Source organism: Bidens hawaiensis, unplaced genomic scaffold (genome assembly GCF_021521415.1).
Source record: "Bidens hawaiensis isolate Kalapana, Puna unplaced genomic scaffold, B.hawaiensis_p1.1 tig00022884_1, whole genome shotgun sequence".
Taxonomy (NCBI): domain Eukaryota; kingdom Viridiplantae; phylum Streptophyta; class Magnoliopsida; order Asterales; family Asteraceae; genus Bidens; species Bidens hawaiensis.
The window spans coordinates 150,852-164,398 of record NW_027493574.1 but is presented as its reverse complement, the minus strand read 5'-3'; the positions used below and the strand labels follow the sequence as shown (position 1 = coordinate 164,398).

The 13,547-nt window shown below is 41.0% G+C and overlaps 1 long non-coding RNA gene across 1 annotated transcript; it reads right to left on the bottom strand.

Annotated features, from left to right (window-relative positions):
- Positions 1-5,057: 5,057 nt before the first annotated feature.
- On the bottom strand, positions 5,058-6,263 carry LOC143566393 (uncharacterized). Its single transcript, XR_013141224.1, has 3 exons — positions 6,237-6,263; positions 5,960-6,052; positions 5,058-5,077 (listed from the first exon to the last, which is right to left on the bottom strand). It is a non-coding gene; the product is annotated as an uncharacterized LOC143566393 (long non-coding RNA).
- Positions 6,264-13,547: the final 7,284 nt, after the last annotated feature.

Here is a 13,547-nt window from a genome sequence, read left to right as displayed (position 1 = left end):
ATATATATATTCCCGGCCAATCTCCAATCCATATCTCTATAATTACAATAAAATACATCACGTTTCCCTCTCATGTTCAATTAAACATTATTTTTTTAATACTTTCGCTCTCCACTCTATAATTTACACTCACAACCATTCACTACCCAACCCAACCCAACCCAACCCAACCCAACCCTATAATTTGCAAATTCTCATCACATAATTTTAGGAGATGAGTTGAGAATTCTCTTATATATATATATATATATATATATATATATATATATATATATATATATATATATATATGATTAATTTCTTTTAAGAACCGCTTTGAGTTTTAAGAACTCGAAAGAACTCAACGTAACAACTTTTTTTTTTGAATTTTTTTACACATGTGTAATACGTAAGTTTAAGTAATGTACAATAAATTACCGTAATTTTTTACACACCGAATTGACTTTTTACACATGTGTAACTAAAGTTTAAACTTGTGTAATTAACAAAAACCTTTATTCTCTCTCCTGATTCATTTTTTAATCAAATTTAATCTCAGCCACATATTCTAACTCATTTAATTAAATGTGTAGTCCAAAATTGAGTTCTTAAAGTTCTTACAACTCATCAAGTTCTCAAAATATTCCTCCCATATATATATATATATATATATATATATATATATATATAGGGAGATTTCAAATAAGAACCCCTTTGAGTTTTAAGAACTCGAAAGAACTCAGTGTAACGATTTTTTTTTCGAAATTTTTTTTACACATGCGTAATATTTGTAAATTACATACACGTAAAAAAATTACAGAATTTTTTACGCACCGAGTCGACTTTTTACACATGTGTAACGGACGTAAAAGTTAGTGTAACAACTTACATATTTATTCTCTCTCCTACTTTGACTTTTTTGCCAGATTAAATCTCAACCACATATTACAATCCATTTAATTAAATGTGTGGTTCAAAATTGAGTTCTTAAAGTTCTTAAAACTCACCATGGTTCTCAAAAAATAACCCTGCCCTATACATGTGTGGTCCAAAATTGAGTTCTTAAAACTCACCATGGTTCTCAAAAAATAACCCTGCCTTATATATATATATATATATATATCACCATGGTTCTCAAAAAATAACCCTGCCCTATCTATATATATATATATATATATATATATATATATATATATATATATAGGGCAGGGTTATTTTTTGAGAACCATGGTGAGTTTTAAGAACTTTAAGAACTCAATTTTGGACCACACATTTAATTAAATGGATTGGAATATGTAGTTGAGATTAAATATGGCAAAAAAGTCAAAGTAGGAGAGAGAATAAATATGTAAGTGGTTACACTAACTTTTACGTCCGTTACACATGTGTAAAAAGTCGACTCGGTGTGTAAAAAATTCTGTAATTTTTTTACGTGTATGTAACTTACAAATATAACGCATGTGTAAAAGAAATTTTGAAAAAAAATCGTTACACTGAGTTCTTTCGAGTTCTTAAAACTCAAAGTGGTTCTCAAAAGAAATCAATCCTATATATATATATATTCATCATTAGCGCCCCCAAATTCATCATCTTTGGTGAGGTATGCCCAACACCACAAGGGTTGTTAAGATAGACATTTTATGCAAACCTCTAATCTTTGATAGGGATGGTAAAAACAAGATCGATAAGTTAATTGGGGGGTTGGGGGATTGTAACAACTTACCCATATCGGTCATAGACATAAGAGATTCTTGGTTCATAATGACCGTCTCGTCTCAAACATCACCAACTCGTTTTGACCTTAAATAATCGTAGTACAAAAGTGGAAAATTTCTCAACCAAGCATGCTCGGGTAAGAGTAGTGCATTCACATGTGAAATTTTGAAAAGTCTCTATTGGGCAACTCGAAAAAAAATTCATGAGCTCTTTGTGTGACAAGTGGGCAAGATTAGTGGTACGAGTGCGACACAGAGCACGTCTTGGGAGGTGTCGTATTGCACGCCGATGGCTTCCTTTTAGTGGCTTCATTTTATGGTTTAATTTCACTTGTGAAACCTTCATTTTATAACTATACATCTTTTTAGATAAAACTCAACAACAATATTGCGGATAAGTTTTGTTCAAGTATCAGGCCGTTGGGCATGGGTTATCTTTATTTAGTTTTGTAACTAACAAACTTGTATTATCAAACATTAATTAGACTAGCTATATAGAAATAATGACCTTAACTTTTGTACAAACATATAGAAAGTTTTGTGTCATCTTAAACTATAAATTTACAAACATGTTATTTAAATGTATGAAAGTTGGGATCAAAATTTATGCAATTAAGGATTATGATTAACATAAATTATATAATAAAATCAACGTGTTACATTAGCGATACAATTCTCTCCATCATTATAGGACACACATGTAACCATGTAAGATTGATATCATACAGGGCCGTCTCGAGGGTAAACTAAATGAGGCAATGACTTTAGGCCTTCAGATTTATTGGGCCTCCATCTTAAATAAGATTTATGTATTATGAGATTTTGGAAGTAGAGTTCTTTTAGAATTTGTAACTTAATGATGAGCCACAAGCTAATGATGATTGCTTTATATTAATTATCACGACATATCATCCATATTCTATAATTCTTGTATACTCTCAAGCGCTATACGCATAAAGAAAAGAAAATAAAAAGGCCTCAATATTTTAGTTCGTTTTAGGCCTCCGAGGACATTGAGCCGGCTCTGATATCATATTATTATTAATATATTTAAAGTGCTCTTAAAATTATTTATCTAGTTCATTAAATAGATCATTGATTTAAATCCGATAGACATGATAATTATTTGATGGATATAATACCCTTACATTACCTAACTAGGTTTTCCGTTGGGTGTATATAAACAGAAAGCTTATTAGAGAGAACGGGTTAATCACAATAACATAATTTTGTTCCTCTCTTCCTCTCCCAAACCTGCCATGGGTTATGTACGCCCAAAGGGGAACCGATCAAAGATTTAAATATTGTCTTTTATAAGTCCGTTTACCGGATCACAGATACACGATCTATATACTTATTGTTATTTAAAGAACTAATCAACAACGCTAAGGATAAGCAAATTCGGTATTGGTATCAAGTTTTGAGTTTTTGGTACCTGTACAATTCCGGTATTTCCCGAATTTTGCATGAAATACCAGTAACGAACTAAAAATTTCGATACCAGTACAAAAAAAGTTGCGCTTTTCGATACCAGTATTTTTGGTATAAGTACAATAGGATCCATCCCTAAACAACGTACACAACATACCAATATGTGTGTTTGAAAGATATCACAATAACTTTTAGGTTTTCAAGAGATTTGTCTTTAAGTGATGGTTAGAATCATGGCACTAAAACTTTTCTAAGAGTAAACACACATCATTTGGTCAGTCCATTTATTATGTAGGTAAATCATGCGTGCTCCTTTTAAAGCGACTTTTTCTCACAAATATTTCGCTATTTTGTTAAAGCCCTATGTTGGAGAAATTAAAAAAAAAGGTGGAAAATCTAAGAGTTGTGAATATGTAATTTCAGATCAAAACTATTTATGATTCCTAAATGCTTTGATCGGATAATACTTGAATTTAATGAGCAAGAAATGAATATAAATTTTGAGAGAGTTTTTGGTTTTTTATTGAACCAAAGAGTATCAATGTATGATCAAACGATAGTGATTAGGGTTAAGGTCAATGATGATGACTTTGCAGCTATCATGTTTTGAATTATACAAAAGATACTCCTATTTAGACATCAAAATTACTTACAAAGTTTAATAAAATTAAATTTCTAATGCATTTTCTGTAATGTAATATATGTTAAGGGATCGACCAGACTGTCACTTGGACCCGAGTCATCGGTTGCCGCCCTTTGAACCCCACAGCTAGAGGAGCTCTCCCCGGTCCTCGGAACCCCATCGCCCCTTTGGACCCCATTACTTAAGGGTTTCACCCAAATCAAATAAGTCTGTACTCCCACACCTAACTTATTTAAATTTCATACTACAATTAGATTGATCAACATATTAATCCACAATTACACTAAGATAACTAACCTATTTTGTTAGCAAAAATCCTATTTATATTTATATCTTTTATAAAGCCTTGTAACACTATAACAAAAGATTTAGGAGAGAATGATATTGATTACCCATCTTGAAGAGTGCCTTGGCTAATATTGAATGGCTGTTATACATGATATGCCATGAAAGATTTCTTGAATCATTCCAAGATATACTTTGCAATTTGCTAAAATAAGCAAAATAACTTTCCATGATTGGTTAGACATTCCTAAACATTATTTATAGTGAAAATTCTTTTGAGAGGTAAAGTTTGAATTATTTCATAAATGTTGGATTTACGCTATATATAGTATTAGTATACATGTTTAGTCTATAGTAAAATAAGGATTGTATGATATTTATATACAAATTTTTTTTGCAACGTACAAGCCAAAATACCCAAAATAATATAATGTGTTTAGAGGTCGTAACTTACTAATCAATAAAAATAATATAATATTCTACGTAAATAGTTAGAGATTCAAGTAATAAAAATGAAATGCGTTTTCAAATACTCGATCTTTCTTTTAAAGTTTCTCTATTAACACTAATAAAGAAAGTACATATCCATCATTTTCTTTTACACACACAACATTGTCAATGCCAACAAAAACAAAAACCAAACTCCAAATGAGAAAGAGATGATCAAATTAAGCTAGTTTGGTTCAATGAATTTGCAAAGGATAACATACTGACAAGAACTATCACTAATTATCTAGAGACCTCTTGAGCCTGGAATGTCGACCCACGATAGTTTAACCTCAATCTCTCCACACTCAACATGTTGCAACCTAAGAACCATGTCCTGTACAACTTTTCCATCCGACCATGTTATGTGGCTTTCTTCGGCTAAACAGTTGGTCCTCGTTGGTTTCACGGTTGTTATGATCGTGTCATTTGGTAGATTACCTAAACGCATCTTAACAGCTTCCAGGAATGGTTGGATCTCAAACACAGCATCCCCCCTCTTGTCATCCAGGCTAAATGTATCTCTGTCATAAACTTCCTGTATGGATTTGCAATTGCTCAAACCATAAGGGCCAATTTTGAAATTTTTAATAAAAGCAAAATAGAATTACAAAAGGGAATATAATCCAAGAACAAGTCACATGTGTGTAACATATTAATAAACTCATGTCTCATGGTATGTTTTTAAAGTGACAAAAACATACATATCACGTCATTGCTTGATAATGATTTCAGTTAATTATTATTAGAATTCCTTTCAACTTTTTCAAAAATATACTTTTCCAAGTTAGAAGAGGTTATTATGTCATATATTTTTAAGAATTAAGCAACTTTGTAATATTTGTCAACACAATTTTCTAATTGTAATTTTTACCACCGTAAATTTCTAATTCTTACGTTTGTCCCCAAAGTTTCATTTATATAAAAAAACCAACTTGAGCCGTCGTAATCAAGTTTGAGCCATTGCAACGAGCAACATATCTAACATGATGGTATGAATTGCAATATTAATAAAATATGGCACCACATCGGTCTACCTAGCGAACCAAATAGCTGCTTGGCCCGTGTTTTCAATTTTTATATTTTAATTTTTTTTTCTTCTTAAAAAATATTATTTTACCATCTTATTTACAACTTAAAATTTATTCAAAAGTTAATATACTATAAATTCGCATTAACATATTTTGTCTTAAACTAGTTATTATATTTTAATTAATTTAATTATTTATTACTGTATGATATTCTATTTTTAAAACCGGTTCGACCAGTAAACTTATCTTTCTGGTAATGAATACAATATAATCTTTTATTTTCTAACAGCTAAGTATGACAAAGACATTCAAAGAGCAGTATGTACAGCTGATCATAATTAAAGACATAAAGAGCACAAGTTGTAGTGGAACAGAAGAATTAAACTTACAAGTTTGACGGGTAGAGGCTCTGCAATGGAAAGAGTCAAATCTTCATCCCACACCGGATTAATATTCTTCTTCACCACTCGAGTTTTCAATTTCTTCAATCATAAATAAATTTACAAATATCAACCCCTTAATTAATTGCAAATAAAAACCAAAAAAAAACAAGACATATTCTAGAGAGAGAAAAATATACAGTAATAATATTATTTTTAGTCAAACTTTGTTGCTAATATTAAACACTTTATAATTATATGAATACTGACGCCGTGAAAGACGGACCAGTGATCACGATTCACGATCAAGTTGGATCATCTCAACTAGTTGATATACGGCTTTTGTTACAAGCAGATCAAGTAAAACGTATAAATAATGAAGCTACAAATATTATAATAATAAATAATAATCACCTGTTTACCTGAAGAGGTAGGTTCCAGCAGAGCCCAGTTAGACCTGCAGGACTCACCTTAAAGAAAGACGTCTGCGCAGAAACCAACTGGATCCGCAGGACCCACCATGCTCAGAGACGTGACGTCCTTACGCGCAGTACGCAAGCTGTTCCCGCAGGAAATGCCTCCCAATGGTGAAGTACTCCGCCTGTTCCCGCAGCTGCGGATACAAGCCATCAGGGAAGGCCACCCGCGCAGCAAGGCTACACGCACAAGGCACTTAGCTCTCAATAATTCAGTAGTCACCTGAAGGAATGAGCAAAGCCGGGAACAATCCCGCACAAAGGCGGGAGGGGGAATACTCCCGCCCAAATAAGCCAGTCCGTACGATACTGGAGGATCTTTTGTACTGTACCTGACTAGGTATGGGCAAAAGATCTGACCAGAGATACGACAGCTCATTGACAACAGTATGGCGAGCAGCATGCTCTTGTACTGTATGTCACTATTAGCCGCTGCCTACTCACCAACTCCTGTCATACCACGTGCATAGCCGGCAGTTGGTGGAAAAGTAATAGTACACAGCAGGCCTGGTCACTGTCAGCCGCTGCCTACCCACCAACTACCAGCATGGCACGTGCGTAGGCCACAGTTGGTAGAACATGAATACTATTCAGCCGGCTATACCTTCTTGGAAACCTACCTTCGGCTATAAATACCCCAAATGGTATGATCATCTAATCTCATCTTGTATCTTACATCTTATACCTGATATCTGCTCTAGCAATCTCTTAATATATACTTATATTCAAGAGCAATCTAGCCTGATTCTCACGCCGGAGGGTGGTCACAAGGAGGAACCCCCCCTTCTCAGTGACGAGCTCACGGTGTCTGTTTTGCAGGTTATCAGAAGAACCATCTTTGCCGGATCTAACCCCTCGTGGGAAACATCTATCTAACCCCCAGATTATCCGTAATCTGCTCGGGGGCGATTAGTGTTTCTTCATTGGCGCCATCCGTGCATAAAAGCTAGAACTTCATTTCTTTTCAGTTTTTTCAAACTTCTGGAAAGATGGTTAAAGAAACTCCGGTAACCACAACCCCAGCTACTGGGGGAATACCGGCGACTACACAGTTTTTACGAACACTACCCCGGTTACCCAAGCCGGGAAGTGCAGTAAATTTTACGAACACTACCCCAGTTACCCAAGCTGGGGCAAGTGCAGTAAATAATCGCTCACTGGGATTCACCGATACCCAGTCAGGGAGACAAAGAACGAGGCTCCCCCGCCAAACACTCGATGAAGTCAAAGCGTGGGCGGAAGCACGTCAAAAAGAATTCCAAGCTGAGTTGGATGAACGCTTACGTTCACTCCAACAGCCTGAGGAATTCGAAGAATACTTGGACGATGATTCGGAGGAATCCGATAGTGACGCAAACCCTCGTCATAGGGCGAAAGGGAAGCGTAAGGAAACGGACTCCGAACCGAGAAGGCGTTTTGAGGAAACCTTCAAACCAAAAAACGCAGGTGGAAATCCACGTGACTTCTCGAAAACATTTACACCAACTGCTGCAAAGGCGGGAAAGTCCAAATTTGCAAGGGACATTGCGGAAGCAATCGTCCCGAAAAGTGCCAAACATATGTCCAACATCGGCACTTACGATGGTATATCTGATCCAGACGATCATTTGAACAGGTTCATAGCGGGGGCAACCGTCAGTAGTTGGAAGGAACCTACGTGGTGTTACATGTTCCAAATGACGCTTGTTGGGCCAGCTAAAGCGTGGTTCGATCGTCTACCGGTCAACCACATCTACGACTGGGCAGACTTCCAACAGAAGTTTAGCCAACAAAGAAAGTATACCGAAGAGCAATGGACAATCCTCAAATGCATTCGAGAGGAAGATGAATACCCGCTTCAACTCAAAGAAGCTAAGTCTGGGTAATATCAGCGAAGATCTTGTTCGCGCTGCCTTCATCAGGGCGCGAACGACCCAGAGCTCATCCGCACCTTAACGGGTAAAGATGGCATGCCATCCACATGGGATGCCATCATGACAGCAGCAAAACGCTTTGCGGAAACGGAGAAGCAACTGGGTAGAGATCTCCCCCAGAGCACAAACCTCTACACCCAGAAAACAAGAGAAAACAACGTCCTTACCGCCCGACTAAACAAAAAGCGGAAGCTAGGCATTTGGCAGTCAATGGTAAACTTTGACACCTCATCCGGCTTGCAACATCGATTAGGCGGAAGGGATAACGTACAGTCAAACCAGAACTCCAGATGGACGTCACTCACCAAAAGCGTCACCGAGATATTCGCCACTGAGGAGCTCTCATGGCCAAAGGCTCCAATAATCCGACATCGTCACAATGCTGATCGGAGCAAATACTGTGACTTTCACAGGACAAAAGGCCACGACACTGAAGAATGCACAGACGTAAAGGACATGGTCGAAGCATTTGTCAGAGATGGGACGCTCGCGCACCTCGTGGCGCAATGAACGCTGAGCAGGCTGATGCGTGTAGAACCCCAGTTGGGGAAAACACGAATAAAATTGCAGCTTCAATGTTGGAGACTACATACTGCGTAAACAACGAGATCCCGAACCAGGTGCATATCGGCTCGATGGCACTCCCATCCCAACAACATGGAAGGGAGCTCAATTACACAGTTTGCATGTAGATCAATTCCAAATTTGTAAAGGCCAAGAGCCACTTCTAATGGAAATGATTCTCCTTAGAACATCGACGCTGATGATTTTACATTTATACTTATGAACTTTCCACACGGATATGCCGGTCTTCACCGCATACATAAGTGTGAAAGAAGTCGTTGCGTGGGGAAGGCGGCAAAACCCGCATAAACCCAAAAAACGGCAAACCTTCACGCAGGTCAGTTAAGGGTAAAGTTCAGTCATCCCACTAAATGAAAGTGCCGGTCTATCCGCACGAATCATGATAGAGGAAACTGAACACTAACCTATTAACAACCGCGCGTTGAACAGTTAATTTATTCAAAACTGATGCCGGTTTTAACCGCATAATTACGTGGAAAGTCGTTGCGTGGGGAAGGCGGCAAAACCCGCATAAACCTAAAAAACGGCAAACCTTAACGCAGGTCAGTTAAGGGTAAAGTTCAGTCATCCCACTAAATGAAAGTGCCGGTCTATCCGCACGAATCATGATAGAGGAAACTGAACACTAACCTATTAACAACCGCGCGTCGAACGGTTAATTTATTCAACACTGATGCCAGTTTTCACCGCATAATTACGTGGAAAGTCGTTGCGTGGGGAAGGTGGCAAAACCCGCATAAACCCAAAAAACGGCAAACCTTCACGCAGGTCAGTCATAGGTAAACTTTGGTCATCCAACTAAATGAAAGTGCCGGTCCTAACCGCACAAATCATGAGAGGAAACCGAACCTAATGACAACCGCGCGTCGAACGATTAACTTATTCAAAATACTTTAGAAAATTTCTAACAGGATGAGGAAAACCTCCACGCAGGTTAGATGTAGGTAAAGTTTAGCCATCCTACTAAGTGCAAGTGACGGTCCTACCCGCACAATCACGAAAGAGGAAGCAAAACTTCAACCTATTATCTACCACGTTCAAAGGTTAACTTATTCTAAACACTTAGAAATTTCTAAAAAGATGAGGAAAACCTCCACGCAGGTCAGATATAGGTAAAAGTTTAGCCATCATACTAAGTGCAAGTGACGGTCCTACCCGCACAATCACGAAAGAGGAAGCAAAACTTCAATCTATTATCTACCACGTTCAAAGGTTAACTTATTCTAAACACTTGGAAAATTGCTAATTTAAACTAAAGTATGCATGAGCAAGTCATATAACGTTTATAAAGCAAGTAATCCAGTGAAAGTAGCGGTCTTACCCGCACAAAGATTTATATTTCATAATATTCATTACAAGGGCCGGGTAACTACCCGCCTACAAGAATATAAATCTATACAAGCTAAACCTATCCTAACAGTGGGAAGGGATCTTCAGGATCAAGCTTCAGGACCACTTCCACTTGGACCAGCACCATCAGTAGAGCGTGGCGGTTCAAGGAAAGCTTTAAGGATAGCTAGCCCATCATCAGCAGCAGCAACTTCGTTCACCTTCTCCACCACCGGATGCGGGAAGGCGGCATACTGGTTCACTGCTTGGTCATAAACAGCTTCAGTATCCACATCATACAAAGGGAAGTTGGAAGGCGGGATACCTTTCTCAACGAACCCTAGACCAAGCAGGAAGCCGGCCTTTTCCCCATCCTCATGAGAAGCGTTGAGGGCTGCGCTCATGGCATCGTCGTATGATGTGTCCGTGAAGACTCGATGCACAACCTACAAAGAAAAAATACAAGTATCAAAACCTTTTCTATTTACAAAGAAAAGCGTGAAGACATTATGAAGCTAAGCTTACCTGAGACAACGCTTCTCGAAGAAGCCATTCCTTGGTAACCAGAGCTTCCTGGAGGGCAGCTTGAGCTTAATTACGGGCGCGTTCGGCTTCACTTTTGTTAAGGTTGGCAAGCAACACTTCTTTAGCCGCAGCCTCTTCAACGCCCTTTAGCTTCCGCTCAGTATGGTCAAGCACCCCCCTCTGGTCCAAGATCTCTTGGAGCTTCTTGGCGTCTTCCATCGCCAAGGCATCATGAGCCTGTTGGAGCGCCTCTAGTTTGGCTTTAAGTTCCTCATTCTCGAGGCGTAGAGGCTCATCAACAGCTTCAGCCTTGGTGGCCCTCTCAGTTGCGTTCCTTGCAGTTTCCTTAGCCAGCCGAAGCTGTTCGTTAACAGCTTGGGCAGACTTGGAACGGGCCTCGAGACGGGCCTGAACTTCAACTTCAAGGGCCTTGAACGCCTTCTCCTTCTCCGCAGCAGCGGCGGAGAGCCACCTATTCTCCTCCCGGACAGCCCGCGCCTGAGCTACTTCCTGGATACGAGCTGCTTTTAACTTGTCGTTTTCACGACAAAGCAGCTCGACGCGCGGCTGTATCCGGGCCAGGAGAACCCGAAGCTCATTGGTTAGCCTACCCTCCTGGTAGCTAGCCATGGCTTCCCCCAACGCACCACTGGGAGCTGCGTGACGAGCCCACTCCACGCACTCCACAGGTGTGCGAAGGGTTGTTCCTCGGCGGATGTTCCATCGTGGAACATACACTTCATTGGAATCCGACACTGCAAAAAACAAAAAGCAGTTAGGAAAAGATGATATATAAAAAATAAAAAAAGAAAAGGCCAAAAGAACCCTACGCACCTGTAGGGTCGACAACAGGCCGATAGCCGCCAAACCCATCACCTGAACCCAAGGGAAATCCGTCCAGGAGGTCAGGCAAATGGGAATGAGGCAGAGGTTGGCGAGAAGCCCCAAGCATACCTGAAGGATCAGTCGTCGTTGCCGATGACGGAGGAGGCATGAAGGCCGCCGCGGTAGTAGAAACCAGCGGAGGTGAACTCACCGTAGGTGAACTCACAACCGTGGTCGCCGCTGCGGAGGAGTCCGCAGAAAAAGTCACCGCCGGCTCAGTGAAAGATTCAGTAAATATGGCACTGACAGCCGGCGGTGATGTCATCACAGTTGGAACCGTTGGCTCAACGGGGTGAGCAACTGAACCAACGGAAGCAGGCGCAGCCGCCTGGGTCGTCGCCTCAGGTAGGCTGACCAAGCCTACCGTCATGGGTCCGGAGGTACTCCTCCCCGCTCCACCCTGGAATGCGGTAGCATCCACGCCTGCACAAAGAAGATAAGTATTAATGATGGAAAGCTATGAAGTTAAAAATAAAGGAAGTTTGTACTTACGGGTTTTCTTGAGCCTAAAGGTGCGGAGAGGCGGGGACGAACCCGATGGAGCCGGCCTCTTTACGCCGCTCACCGTCGTCATCCTGGGCTCTCCGGAGGTGACAGTCGTCGCAGCCTCCGGAGCAGTGGTCTTATCACCACCAGGGTTCCCCGCCACCTCCTCGCTCTCGGCCTCTGAATCAGACCGAGGCACCGGATCGGCAGTGGAGGCCACCTTCTCCTTCCCCTTCCCGCCGGCAGCCTTCTTCTTCCGCACCAACGGAGGACCATCTGCGGATTCCTCATCAGAACACAAGATTGGAGCCAGCAGAGGTTTCAGCATTGAGGGGTCGAGGGTTGAATAACGCCTTACCTGGCCGCCTGGCGCTCAGGATCTCGTGGCCTGGCGGGTAGACCTCCACAAACCGATCCGCCGTCTGTTCAAGGATGGGCAACTCGTTCTCATCTAGAGCACGAGTCCCCATCCGAGCGGGACTATCAGCCTCCTGCGGATACAGGAGCGACTGCAAGTCGTTCCCCTCTGAAATAAACAGGAAAGAAGTTAGAAGAGATTCTAAATCAACAAAAAGAAATGAAGCATAACGTAAGGGACAGAGTTCAAACCGTATTCAAGGAGGATCGGGATCTTTTGCGCCTCCGCACCCTTCCACACCCGGCTCATCCCGAGCATCACCATCCCGGACTCCGCAAAGCGGTAAACCGGAGATTGGACTCGGGAAATCTTTGAAAACCATTCCGCCTCCTGTTAGTTGGAGGCGTGAAGGCTGGGGAGTGCTTGCCCATTCTTGAACTTCATGGCAAGGGGGATGGCGCGAGCGGAGATATAGAAGAACTCCCGCTTCCATGAACGAAGACTGCGCTCGGTTGCGCAAATCTTCAAACCCTTGATCCGGGTTATCAGAGTATACCACCCCTGGATGCACCTCCAAGAGTAGAAGGTCATCAGGCGGTCGACAAAGGGCTCAACGCCCAGAATCCGGCACACCCACTCGAAGTGGCGAATCTTCGCGATCGCCATCGGGTGTACCTCGGTCAGGTGTACACCGTGCCTCTCCAGAACACGATACACAAACTTCGTCAAGGGGAACCTAAGATTCCCATAAACAAAGAATGCGGCATATACCCCGATCTTGCCTCTGGGGGCATCATACACCGTCTGATGAGGTTCAGGAAACTCAGGCTCGAGAGACTCGAGCATGAACTTCCTGACGATGTACTGATATAGATCGACAGGCAGAGCACACTGGCACTCGCCAGCAGTACTCTTGTCATCCTTGTCGGACGTGGATGACGGGTTCTCGGCGTACACCCCAGCCTCCTGGGCTGTAGCCTCAAGATCGTAAGCAAAAGACATCTTGCAGGTATGAAAAAGAGAACGATTTCAAGAGAATG